Raw genomic sequence first — 14586 nt, 5'->3', positions numbered from 1 at the left:
ACTTGTACACTTCTAGAAGTGATTTCCCTTGATTCTGCTAAACCTTTCATTTAACTAAATGTGGCGCTACATGGCTAATCTCAGTGAGAGAGTACTATGGCTTTAGCAATTGCTCTATAATCATTCGTTTCTTATTCTAAATATGACATTGAAGTAAATAAAATAGAAAGAAACTTCCACATGGGAAAAATATATTAAAAACAAAGATTCCAAGACTTACCAAGCGGGAAAGCGCCGGCAGACAGGCACATGAACAAAACACACAAACACACACACAGAATTACTAGCTTTCGCAACCGATGGTTGCTTCTTCAGGAAGGAGAGGGAAAGACGAAAGGATGTGGATTTAAAGGGAGAGGGTAAGGAGTCATTCCAATCCCGGGAGCGGAAAGACTTCCCTTAGGGGAAAAAAAAGGACAGGTGTACACTCGCACACACACACATATCCATCCGCACATACACAGACACAAGCAGACATATTTAAAGGCAAAGAGTAAGGGCAGAGATGTCAGTCGAGGCGGAAGTACAGAGGCCTCTGTACTTCCGCCTCGACTGACATCTCTGCCCTTACTCTTTGCCTTTAAATATGTCTGCTTGTGTCTGTGTATGTGCGGATGGATATGTGTGTGTGTGCGAGTGTACACCTGTCCTTTTTTTTCCCCTAAGGGAAGTCTTTCCGCTCCCGGGATTGGAATGACTCCTTACCCTCTCCCTTAAAACCCACATCCTTTCGTCTTTCCCTCTCCTTCCTGAAGAAGCAACCATCGGTTGCGAAAGCTAGTAATTTTGTGTGTGTGTGTGTGTGTGTGTTTGTGTGTTTTGTTCATGTGCCTGTCTGCCGGCACTTTCCCGCTTGGTAAGTCTTGGAATCTTTGTTTTTGACATTGAAGTAATTTTCATATAGCAAATTCTGAGAGGATAACCATTGTTCCCTGGGATAAAATGTTTTTGTGTCAAAACTGACCTAATCATTTTCATCAAAACTATAAATTTGAGTCTTGCACTCACCCACCCCTGTTAAATTTCTGCAGACACTCAGATAGCCATGATCAAAAACCAAAATACTCTAATGAAAGAGAATTCCACCTAGTCAGCGTACACCTATTATGCTACACCATCTTGCCACTGGGAATTCTATGGAATACTTTAAATTTACATGTCCAGTGTCATCTTAATAGTATTTAATATATTGTTATAGAAATTTATCAGTCAATGTGCACTAAACGATTATTTGTGGGTAGGCAATGGACACACGCACACACACTTTATTTGCAATTTTTACAATAATTATTTTTTTAAATTGTCGTGTGTGTCTTTTCCTTGTTTTTCTAAGGGACAAGTCATACAATTCATTCATAACATTTGTGTTTTTGTACTCATATGCCCTGACAGTTTTCAATGCTGGCAATTTATACATTTCAATGCACTCAATCATAATGCACTTTCTTCTACTTTTGAACTCATTTTCAACATCATAACAGCAATGAACAGTGAAGACAAAGATATCTACTGTCCGTAGCATGCAAGAGACTGTCAAGGATGTCGTGAAATACTGCCCACAGGTGGTGCAATATTTCTGGACAGTGCAAAATATAAGTTTTTGATGTTGTCAGTATTACTGCCCACTTTCTCAATCTCAGACCTGTATGTTCAGTGTCATTATGCTTCAGGAAATATTGCGCAATACTATATGTTGTAACTGTCTAGGGGGTGCTTATCAGAGAGATAAGATTTGAAACATTTGAAGGCCAGTTCCCAGACCCTTGTCCGCAGCTCATGGTCTCACAGTCGCGTTGACGCATCCCGAGCACAGAATCCCGGGTTCGATTCCTTGCGGGGTCAGGGATTTTCACCTGCCTCGAGATGAATGGGTGTTTGTGTTGTCCTCATCATTTCATCATCATTCATGAATGTGGCGAGACTGGACTGAGTGAAGGTTGAGGATTTGTAGGGGTGCTGATAACCACACAGTTGAGCGCCCCACAATCCAAACATCATCATCGTCCCAGTCCCCATAACAATCTAATTTAATAAGCAGTAAATCATGGCAGATTAGACCAGATGCTGTGGATAAATCTAAGAATATTCTGCAGCTTAATTCATTCCTATTCAACGCATTTAGGACCATTTTCATGAACTGAAAGATTTGCTGCTTCTGTCAGTTTGTTCTTTCTAAACCTATTTTTGAGTATTAGTCACTATTTTTATTTAGGAATTCAGCTAGCCATTCATGCATTACTCCTTCGGGGGGGGGGGGGGGGGGGGGAACTGGCAGTGGTCTATGATTATTTATGTCAGTGTACTATCTTTTTATTTTAGAGTGGCTTTAATTGTGATGGGAACACCCCAGTCCTGAAATAAGTATTAATGATGCCAGTTAGCTAAGAATCTATACTGATGGAACTATGCTTGATTACCTTGTCTGAAACTCCCTTAATACCACTGGAGTGTAGATTTCTTCTTGTTCCCATTCCTTATGATTTTATAGCCATATGATCAGGGAAACTGATGTATGTTACTTTAATATTATAGTCACAGTCGTGTTTGTTAGTAAATATCTCATCAAGTGTGTGGACCGACCCCATACCTGGTAGTTTTCCTCACAGGTGACTGCTTGTTGTATGAGCTAAACAGATTTAATAATTGCACTGTTTTCCAAGTACTTGTGTTAAAATTAATGATAGTCACCAAGCACTATTTTGACCTACTTCTAAGTTCAGTTAAAAGATCATCAACGTAATGTAAGAATAAGGTAAAATCACCTTAGTGGAACCTGTGGATGCAAGCAGTGATAATTTGACAGCCTGTCAGTTCACGTACAAAATATTTCAAAAAACTTACTGCACATTTCACCTTCCTAAGTTTTACCTCAACATATTTAACACCACTCCTAACATATAAGCATACACCTCTACATTTATAAGTTCCCTGCTAGAGCTTCTTATCTGGTCAAAGTCTGTGATTTTTGCTATACAAATCTGGATTTCTCATAACCAGTGCTCATTAATACACAATACAGAAACCTTGTTAAGATTACAATGTAAAAGAACTTTCAGCTCACACAGTTTGATACACCACAGCTAAGGGGTTGATCTCTAGATTTTATGAGTTGCTCACCTTGGAAGCCCTTTCACCCTGCTTGGCAGAAAAAGGTCAGAGTGTAAGTGGAAGACCAGCATGGTTAGTCTGTTGTTATCCATTCTGTGTAATTCTCTCAAGTGCAAGTTGTGGATCTCCTTGGTTAGTCTGTTGTTATCCGTTCTGTATGTGTGTCCATAAATTTGAGTCTTCTTTTTCTCATTACATCGGTTGGCTTTTCCATTTTCAAATAGAGCTCCATATCTGATCTTAATTTGTATTCAACATTACTATTACTTATGGGTCCTAGTATTTTCTTTGAAATACTTCTTTCAACTTTTTCTAGTTTTGTAAGATTCCCGAATCTTGTAAGTTTGTGTTTCTGCTGCATACAGTGTTTCAGGCCTGTTGATAGCGTCAATTTAGTGTCACAGGACAAAGTTCTTTTGTTAGGTAGGCCTATGTTCATCATCATCTGGAATGCTCTTTCCATTTTATGTACTCTAGTTTCTATGACTATCTTTTCTTTCTCATTGCTTGTTAGCCATTCTCCTAGATACTTAAAACAGTTTGTTTTAGGTACTGTACTGTCATGTCATCTGCAAAAACTAGACAATCTGTGGTGATTTTATTTGTGTTTCTTCCTAGTTGAACACACTTATAAGGAGAGGTCTCCAGTGGTGGGATAAACTTTTTGAAATAACCTGTGTGATGATGTAAGTTAAGGTCCCAGGTATCACACCTTGCAGCCATTCTACCTGGTGGGCCCTCGTTTACAAGTAATCGCTGGAAAAACAAAAAATTCAAAATTTTGCGTATCACTCAACAATGCATATATCGTGTCAGGTACTTTGAAATTGCTTATTTTTAAATCTTAATTGAAATGACTTTAGTCATTAATTTCATTCAGTTAATTTGCTTAAATGTAACTTTTCTTTGTCTGTTCATTTGTCACACCATTTTGGTAACTGTTTTAAGTTTTTCAGTTGCTCTCTGTTTTTCTTCATTCTTTGTTCACATTGAATCTTTGTGCATGTGAATTAATTCTTTTTATTTATTAGTCATAATATTTAAACATTTAAAACTGCCAGTGTATCAGTTAAGAAAAGAAGAAGAGGGAGCAACCTCTTTACCGTTGACTGCGCAGTGGTGTCAATGTATTTAAATACAAGAAGTAATTTTTGTGGCTGGTTGTTGTTGTTTTCAGTCCTGAGACTGGTTTGATGCAGCTCTTCATGCTACTCTATCCTGTGCAAGCTTCTTCATCTCCCAGTACTTACTGCAACCTACATCCTTCTGAATCTGCTTAGTGTATTCATCTCTTGGTCTCCCTCTACGATTTTTATCCTCCACGCTGCCCTCCAATGCTAAATTTGTGATCCCTTGATGCCTCGGAACATGTTCTACCAACTGGTCTCTTCTTCTTGTCAAGTTGTGCCACAAACCCCTTTTCTCTCCAATTCTTTTCAATATTTGGCTAGTAATCATCATAAAAACCAGCAAAAGAAACAGTGGAAACTCCAGGTAGGATTCTTGCCTGAGATGCTGGAGGTGATGGTCAGTTGTGCATGAGGTGTGCTTGCTTGTGTGTGTGAATGGTGTCTGTTTCTCTTGTGCTGATGAAGGCTGTGGCTGAAAGCTCTATGTAAGTGTCTTTTAATTGTATCTGTGCACAGCTTAATGTGTCGTTTTTATGGTAACTGGCAAACATTTATAATATAAATTCTTATTTCACTATGGATAAAGTAAAACAGATGAAGCTTTCTAAGAAATAAGGGATTACAAATAAAATCAAATTCAAGCAAAATAAGGAATGGAGGTAATAAATACAATCACATTAGGGGGAGGGTGTGGGGCAGTAAAAGAGTGATAAAATGGAAGAGTTTAAATTGAAATTAATAGGGTTATTAAAATGATATACCAAAGTGATAGAAATAAGAAGTATTTCTTTTAAACCAATAAACTGAGTCACAATAACAGCCACAGTCATTTTGATTAATAAAAAAATTAAATTTTCAAAGCACCCTATGAGGTTCAAACCTACAACCTGTATCATGTGTAGCCTATACATTAACGATTATGCTGAGGAACTAGTCTGCTAAACCACCCTTTCTTAAAACTGTAGAGTATCATGAAAAACTCAGTAATCATTTTTATATATTACTTGCAAAAGAGAGCCCACCAGAATGAATGGCTGCAGGGTGTGATACCTGGGACCTTAACCTATATCGCAACATGGGTGATTTAAAAAAAAAGTTGATCCCATTGCTGGGGACCTCTCTTTGTTAGTATTGATGGAGTTTCTCCATTCTCTGAGGTATCTGATTTTCCTCATTCCCATTATGTTCTATAGTTTTAGTATTTGTTCTGCTCAAGACCTTCCCTTCCTAAATTGTGCTTGATACTCTCTCAGTTGTGGGTCAAGTATTCCTTCAACTCTCTTTAAAAGAACAATCGACAAGGTCTGATATATCATTGGTAAGAGGGAGATCCCTCTGTAATTGTTAGGATCAGTTTGCCTTCTGTTTTTATGTAGTGAGTCTATTAATACCAATTTCCTTCCTGAAGTCAAGCTGTTTGTTGTCCGAATTTCATTAATGGTTTCTTTTTGAATTGTTTTATGATTTTTCTGGTTTCCACTATTGTTGGTGGCTTTGAGTCTGGCTGTATTTAGATTACATTATGAAAATGAAATTTTTCTTTTGGTGGATAGCAATTGTGCAGTTCTTTGAGGTAGTGGATAGCAATTGTGTAGTTCTTTGAGGTAGTCTACAAGTATTCTGCAGTTCTGGGTGTTAATATATGCAGTCTTCTGTGTTTTTGGATCTGTAACCTTGGTGATGTGTATTTCTTTAAACTTTTTTTGAATGTTTTATAAAAGTTCCTCGTATTGATTAAAGTGTGACTTGGTTGACATTAGCTGATCTCCTATATGTTGTATTCTGATTTTTGAGATATTTTGGTGCGTGTTTCCTTGCTCCTGCGAAATTTTTACTCTTCTTATGATTTTTATTTGTTCTCCAGATACTCCAAGCTCGTTATCTCTTTATAATTAACTCACCACCAACACCATTGTACCAGGCATGTTTCCATTTCTTTTTAAGAGGAATAGTTTCTTTTGAAGTGTGCATAATATGTGGCTATTCTTTTTTCCAACTGCATTTTGTTATCACTTTTTCTAGATAACTTCTATAGTTATGTCAAACTTCTTGGGTTGGTATCAGTTATTTCTTCTGAATATTGGTCTAATCTTGAATTTAATGAAAGATAAGTAGTGATTTTAAAATAAGACAATGCGTTCGGCAACTATTATGTTGAAGACTTCCATTGCAGAGTGTCTACTTACTCCAACATGATAGAGCTGTCTTGACCACAAATTGGATTTGGTTGCATCCAAGTTTTTTTGTAGGAAGTTAGTTAAGCTACATGTTCCATGGATCATTTTGCATGATAGATCTTAATGAGTCATTTTACAATCACAGCGCAAATTAATTTGTATGTACAGTTAAATTCTTCTGCGGAATTGAAAATTGAAAAAGTTGTCAAGGCAAAACATTTTCAGTTTGTTCTCGAATTTTACTTTTCTGTCTGTCAGACATTTTATGTTTCTGGGTAGGTGATCAGAAATTCTTGTTGCAGCATTGTGCACCTCTTTTTGCACTGAAGATGACCTTAATATGGAGAGATGAATGTCATTTACCCTTCTGGTATTGTAATTATGTACATCATTATTGCTTTTGAACTGTAGTTTATTATTTAATTTAATGAGGGAATAAATATACTGTGAACCAGTAGACAAAATGTCCAACTCCTTAAGCAGATGTGTACAAGATAATCATCGCTGAGCACCACACATTATTCTTGCAGAACAATTTTGCACAATGAAGACTTCCTGTCTTACATATGAGGTATCCCAGAACATCATTCCATGTTACATTATTCAATGAAGATATGCAAAATGTGACAGTTTACTGATTTGTAGTGTAGATTTGGGTACTATGTTATGCTGTTTTTATTGGTTCATTTATGTGCAACAAATTTTATAACTATAAATGTGCTGATGTTCCTTGCCAATTGGTGCTTCAATGTCTCCAAGTAGTAGTACTGTGTTTTTCAATGGAATGTGATCAAAGGTGTCTGACCCATTTCACCAAAAAATTTGTGTTTGCTGTTTCTGTGTTCTGTTTTTCTTGTTTGTTGGTGCCTGTGTATTTAAAACATTGAAAACTTTGATGATTTAAATCTTGGCATGGGAAGTCTCCCTTTAATTGATCTGAATTTTGAAACCCCCTCCAATGAAATCTTCTCCAATTTGGGGTACATTCTTCTTTTTTCCTGATTTTCCCTTAAATATTGTGAATTCTCCTGAATCAAAAGCATGCGATCTTTTACAGAAGCTCAAAATTTAACATGGACTTCAATGCGAGATACCTATAACAGTTTCCACAATGAAACTTTGTCTCGGAACCTGGCAGAAAATCCTAAGAGATTCTGGTCGTATGTGAAGTATGTTAGCAGCAAGAAACAATCAATGCCTTCTCTGCACATTAGCAATGGAGATACTATCGAAGACAGTGTTGCCAAAGCAGATTTACTAAGCACAGCCTTCCGAAATGCCTTCTCAAAAGAAAATGAAGTAAATATTCCAGAATTCGAATCAAGAACAGCTGCCAGCATGGGTAACATAGAAGTAAATATCCTCGGAGTAGTGAAGCAACTTAAATCACATAATAAAAGCAAGTCTTCTCGTCCAGACTGTATACCAATTAGGTTCCTTTCTGAGTATGCTGATGCATTAGCTTCGTACTTAACAATCATATACAACCCTTTGCTCGATGAAAGATATGTACCCAAAGACTGGAAAGTTGTGTGGGTCACACCAATATTCAAGGAAGATAGTAGGAGTAATCCACTAAATTACAGGCCCATATCATTAATGTCGATATGCTGTAGGGTTTTAGAACATATATTGTGCTCGAACTTTATGAACTACCTCGAAGAAAACGGTCTGTTGACACACGGTCAACATGGGTTTAGAAAATATTGTTTCTGTGAAACACAACTAGTTCTTTATTCACATGAAGTAGTGAGTGCTATTGACAAGGGATTTCAGATCGATTCTGTATTTTTGGATTTCCAGAAGTTTGTCGACACTGTACCACACAGGCGGCTCGTAGTGAAATTGCGTGCTTATAGAACATCGTGTCAGTTATGTGACTGGATTTGTGATTTCCTGTCAGAGAGGTCACAGTTCGTAGTAATTGACAGAAAGTCATCAAGTAAAACGGAAGTGATTTCTGGTGTTCCCCAAGGTTGAGTTATAGGTCCTTTTACTGTTCCTTCTCTATATTAACGATTTTGGAGACAATCTGAGCAGCCGCCTTTGGTTGTTTGCAGAGGACACTGTCGTTTATCGACTAATAAAGACATCAGAAGATCAAAACAAACTGTGCAACGATTTAGAAAAGATATCTGAATGGTGCGAAAAGTGGCTGTTGACCCTAAATAACGAAAAGTGTGAGGTCATCCACATGAGTGCTAAAAGGAACTCATTAAACTTAGGTTACACGATAAATCAGTCTAATCTAAAAGCCATAAATTCAACTAAATACCTAGGTATTAAAATTATGAACAATTTAAATTGGAAGGAACACACAGAGAATGTTGTGGGGAAGGCTAACCAACGACTGTGTTTTATTGGAAGGACACTTTGAAAATGTAACAGTCCTACTAGGGAGACTGCCTACACTGCACTTGTCCGTCCTCTTTTAGAATACTGCTGCACGGTGTGGAATCCTTACCAGATAGGACTGATGGAGTACAACAAAAAAGTCCAAAGAAAGGCAGCATGTTTTGTATTATCGGGAAATGTGGGAGGGAATGTCACAGAATTGATACAGGATTTGGGCTGGACATCATTAAAAGAAAGGCGTTTTTCGTTGCGAAGAAGTCTTCGCACCAAATTCTAATCGCCAACTTTCTCCTCCGAATGCGTAATTATTTAGTTGACACCGACCTACATAGGGAGGAACGATCACCACGATAAAATAAGGGGAATCAGAGCTCGTATGGGAAGATATAGGTGTTCATTCTTTCCGCACGCTATACGAGACGGGCATAATAGGGAATTGTGAAGGTGGTTTGATGAACCCCCTGCCAGGCACTTAAATGTGATTTGCAGAGTATCCATGTAGGTGTATATCTTCATTAGTAAATCTTGTTTCTTGCAGCGCTGATTTCATTTTTTTTTTTTTTTTTTTTTTTTTTTTTTTTTTTTTTTTTTTTCATCCGAGTAGTTAGTTAAAATTTTAAGTTTCTCTCTTATTAAGAACGAATTTACATTAAAATTGGCTGGGTAATTTGTATCTTTTTAAAAATAGATTTCCGAATGCTCAAACTCATTCTTTGCACAAGGTTGTTTACATCCTACAGACCCCCTGAATCCGAATGGCTACTTTCCATTTCCTTATAAATGGGGGATTTGGTACTCTATGGGGTAAAATTTCATACAGAGTGCATCTCCAGTCCTGACTGTTTGATGAGTTTCAGGGACAAGTTCCGTGCAGATACTGCAGAGGGTTGTTAGCTCTGAGGAATGTCTTTCAATGTGAACATTTTAGGTTAGGCTTTACCGTGACTGCAGTTGACACTAAATGAAAAATAAGTTTATTATTATTAGTGGTCACTGTTTATCTTCACGGTGTGTTTGAAAGGTTTAAACCTCCATCATCAGGTAGACGTACATTTGTTAATATGATCTCTCTCTCTCTCTCTCTCTCTCTCTCTCTCTCTCTCTCTCTCTCTCTCTCTCTCTCTCTGTGTGTGTGTGTGTGTGTGTGTGTGTGTGTGTGTGTGTTTTTTTAAGATTTTTTTTGGAGAAATTTGTGACACTGTCTAGTGGGAGAAACAAAACCCTATTTTAGAACATGGTTATGAGTTTCTTTTAACAAAAAACCAAACATTTATTTAATGGTAAAAATAAAATAAGTAAAATACAGTACATTCAGTGGTCACAGATTCCTTTCACTGCGGTAACACATCACATGTATACTGCCATATTTTGTAAACAAGTATGGTGTCGGGACACTGTTAGTTGCAAGGAATGTACAACAGAAGAGAAATAGTATCACAAAGTATAAAGAATATACATTGTAACAACATTGTTACAGAATAAATTTTAAAGGATTTTGGAGATCTTTGGTTTGAGGCGGTGAATACATGTTGGAATAAATATTTCAGATGGTATATTAATACAATTTTGTCAAGTTAATATAGCTTAAACTTCATATTCAGTTATATAATGAAGTGACATGTTGCAACCTTTAAGTACAATAATTATGTTTACTACAGTGGTAAAATTATGCACAAATAACAAGTTTGGTTGGGAATGACAGGTAGGAAAGAAAGCCTGGAAGCAAAGCTAGAGGGGGAGAGAGAGAGAGAGAGAGAGGGAGAGGGAGAGAGAGAGAGAGAGAGGGGAGGGGGTGGGGGGTGGAAGGAGTGATTGGATGAGAGCAAACTCTCCAAATCTTACTAATATATGTGTGCATGCACGTGTGCATGCACGTGTGCATACACGCACGCACTCACGCGCGCGCTCACACACACACACACACACACACACACACACACACACACACATACACCTTAATATTTACCATACATATTTAGTTATGTTACCATGACATCCCCCGAATGTAAAAGGAATTGACCTCATTTACAAATATATCATCACACCAACAACTTGTACCCCTGTCAGCATGAAACTATATGTACATCAACTAATGACACAACTACATCCATCTGCATATTTTAAAGTATTAACCTATGTATTACCCTAACTTTTAGGCAGTTGTTAGAGGTAAGAGATATAATCCTAAGAACCCCTCCTTTGGAAAGTTTGCACTCATCCAATCAGTCCTACCACCCTCTCTCTCCCTTTCACTTTATTTTCCTCTCGCTCTGCGTCGAGCCTTTCTTTCTACTGGAAGAAGGCCCAGATCATGTTGTTGTTGTTGTTGTTGTTGTCGTTGTCGTTGTCGTTGTCGTTGTTGTCGTCGTCTTCAGTCCTGAGACTGGTTTGATGCAGCTCTCCATATTACTCTATCCTGTGCAAGCTTCTTCATCTCCCAGTACCTACTGCAACCTACATCCTTCTGAATCTGCTTGGTGTATTCATCTCTTGGTCTCCCTCTACGATTTTTACCCTCCACGCTGCCCTCCAATGCTAAATTTGTGATCCCTTGATGCCTCAGAACATGTCCTACCAACCGATCCCTTCTTCTGGTCAAGTTGTGCCACAAACGTATCTTTTCCCCAATCCTATTCAATACTTCCTCATTAGTTATGTGATCTACCCATCTAATCTTCAGCATTCTTCTGTAGCACCCCATTTCGAAAGCTTTTATTCTCTTCTTGTCGAAACTATTTATCGTCTATGTTTCACTTCCATACATGGCTACACTCCATACAAATACTTTCATAAACGAATTCCTGACACTTAAATCTATACTCGATGTTAACAAATTTCTCATCTTCAGAAACGCTTTCCTTGCCATTGCCAGTCTACATTTTATATCCTCTCTACTTCGACCATCATCAGTTATTTTGCTCACGAAATAACAAAACTCCTTTACTACTTTAAGTGTCTCATTTCCTAATCTAATTCCCTCAGCAACACCTGACTTAATTCGACTACATTCCATTATCCTCGTTTTGCTTTTCTTGATGTTTATCTTATATCCTCCTTTCAAGACACTGTCCATTCCTTTCAACTGCTCTTCTTGTATCTGTGTACAATTTTACCACTGTAGCCAACATAATTATTGCACTTAAAGATTGCAACATCTCACATTATTATATAAACAAATATGAAGTTTAAGCTATATGAACTTGGACAAAATCGTATTTATATACCACCTGAAATATTTATTCCAACACATGTATTCAACACCTCAAAACAAAGATCAAAATGCTTTAAAATTTATTCCATAATAATGTTATTGGTATGTATATTCTTTGTGCTTTGTGATAATGTTTCTCTTCTGTTATGGGATCCTTGTACCTAATAGTTTCCCAACGCCATATTTGTTTACAAAATATGACATTATACATGTAATGTGTTACAGTAGTGAAGGGAACTGGAGGTACTCTATTTTACATATTTTATTTTTACCGTTAGCTATACGTTTAGTTTTTTGTCAAAAGAAACCCGTAACCATGGTCTGAAAGATTGTTTTGTTTCTCCCACTAGACAGTGCTCCCCTTGCGCGCTCGTGCCCACACACACACACACACACACACACACACACACCATACAACTAACAAATGTTAATCCACTTGATCATGGAGAACCTTTGAAAAGTGTCATGGAAATAAATGAACTCTGAGGAATATGTTTGCTGCTGGAGCTTTGGTGAATGGACACTGGCTGCTTTGCCACATTGAGGTTTTTTTTTAATGTTGATTCGTTTGCTAATATTGCCATTGCAGGATCCATTCTTTCTCCGTTTGCTGCTGTGGAAGTCTCCACTGTAATTATTATTATTTTTTATATATATCTGAAGACAAGTGGCAACTAGATCCTCTTCACTTTCCTATGTGCTTCTTTAATCTGCTAGTGACTTCAACTATTTCTAATGTCATTCAGAAATCTTAACTATTCTTCCTGCTCTCTGTCTCTTCTGTTCAGTTTCATTGTTGCAGAAAATTTCTTTGTAAGTTGTGTCCTAACCAAGATCTTATCATTGTCATTTCCACTAGTTTTGTTTCCTCTCTTATTCTTGGAAGTGCTTCTTCATTATTTTGTCAGTCCATTTCACTATTCACATTTTTTAAAATTTATTTTGTAATTTGTGGGGAAATATTTATTTGATTTGTTTGTCTTTTAATCATACCACATCTATTTTTTCTCCTGTGATTGATCTTGGTTCGATTTGCAACTGTCTTCAGTCTTAGCTCTGCCAAAACTATGTGGTGGTCACTTCCAGTGTCTGCTCCTCCTTCATTTCCCAGATTTAACAGAGTGTTGAAATGGCCTACACCTGTTGTGATCTATTTTACTTAACCCTTTCTCCCCCCTTGTCAGACTGTGTCCAACATTGCAATTTTCCTCTACAGCTTTGATGTCGGATGACGTCTGACGCATTTCCATTATTTTGCTTTCTGTCCACTCCATTGTTCGAATTCGCTAGACACATGGGAGCACTTAGTATGAAGATCTGACAACTCAGTGTGTTGCATTCGTACATTTATAGTATGCTGATGGCTGGTAGAAAACCCGTAAGTGATGACGGGGTAATTCCACATCAAAACATGCAATAATTCTAGGATTTGTAACCCTCTATCCCATATTTTTACAAAACTTTGCACATTTGCTTATACTTATAAAATAGGAACTTCTGCAAAATCCAGAAAATCCCTCCCATACAGCCTGCCCGTCCGGGGATGGCCTATCCGCAATGACAAGAACTCCCTTTCCCAGAATGCTGAAGGCGTCACAAAGGCCTTCACAGACAGACAAAAACCCCTAACCTAGTCCACAAACAGATTTCCCATGCAATATCATCACACATCCCAAATCCTCCTACAACCTGGACTGGAGCAACTGAACCATAAACTTCATCATGGCTTTGAGTTTCTCTCATCCTGCCCTGAAATAAGGGACATCCTACCAAGATCCTTCCCACCTATCCTAATGTGGTGTCCTGTTGCACACCCAACCTCAACACAACCACTCCCAATCCCTGTGGCAGACCCAGGTGCAAGACCTGCCCAATCCATCCCCCAAGCACTTCCTATTGCAATCATGTTGCAGGTTTATCTTACTCCGTCAAAGGCTAGGCCACTTGGGAAAGCAGCCATGTCATATACCAGCTCTGCTGTGGCAACTGCAGAACTTTATGTATTGGTGTGACTACCGCCTTGCTGTCCACCAGGATGAACAGCCACTGTTGGACTGTGGCCAAGAACAAAGTTGACCACCATGCACAACATGCAGCTGAACATAAAATGCTTGATTTCAGTGGCTACTTCAAAACTAGGGTTATCTGTATCCTCCCCTCCACCACCAGCTTCTCTGAACTGCGGACATAGGAGTTACCCTTACAACACATTCTTTGCTCTCAAAATTATGTTCGCTTCAACTATGGTAACCTACTGTCCCCTCATCCTCCACACTCTTTATTTTCCATCCCCTATGTCTTATCACCTCTTCTCCCTTTCAGGTCGCCCACCCTCATTGTGTGCCATGCTCTGCCAATGTACCCACCTATCTGTCCCCGCTCCTCTCCTTTTTTGCTCCATACTCCCCACCTCCGTGTTCCACACCCCAGCTCCAAATGCTGCACGTGGCTGCCTGACGAGACTGCCATCTAGTCCCTGCATGCCCCGCCAGGCAGCATTCTTTCCTCCTCCCATATGTTCCCTACTAAACCCCCTCCTTCCCTGCCCCACTCCAGATTTTCTATTCATGTGACAGTCGCATTCCAGTTGGAGCAGCCAGTGTTA

At 38.3% G+C, this 14586-nt stretch overlaps 1 protein-coding gene across 3 annotated transcripts in view; it reads left to right on the top strand.

The window, feature by feature from the left end:
• LOC126282224 (DNA repair protein complementing XP-C cells homolog) overlaps nt 1–14586 on the top strand; it is a 289038-nt gene that overhangs the window by 224224 nt on the left and 50228 nt on the right. The gene's annotated exons all lie outside the window — the stretch shown is intronic.

Source organism: Schistocerca gregaria, chromosome 7 (assembly GCF_023897955.1).
Source record: "Schistocerca gregaria isolate iqSchGreg1 chromosome 7, iqSchGreg1.2, whole genome shotgun sequence".
Lineage (NCBI taxonomy): Eukaryota > Metazoa > Arthropoda > Insecta > Orthoptera > Acrididae > Schistocerca > Schistocerca gregaria.
The sequence above is the reverse complement of the archived record's forward strand: the minus strand, read 5'-3'. Positions and strand labels throughout refer to the sequence as shown.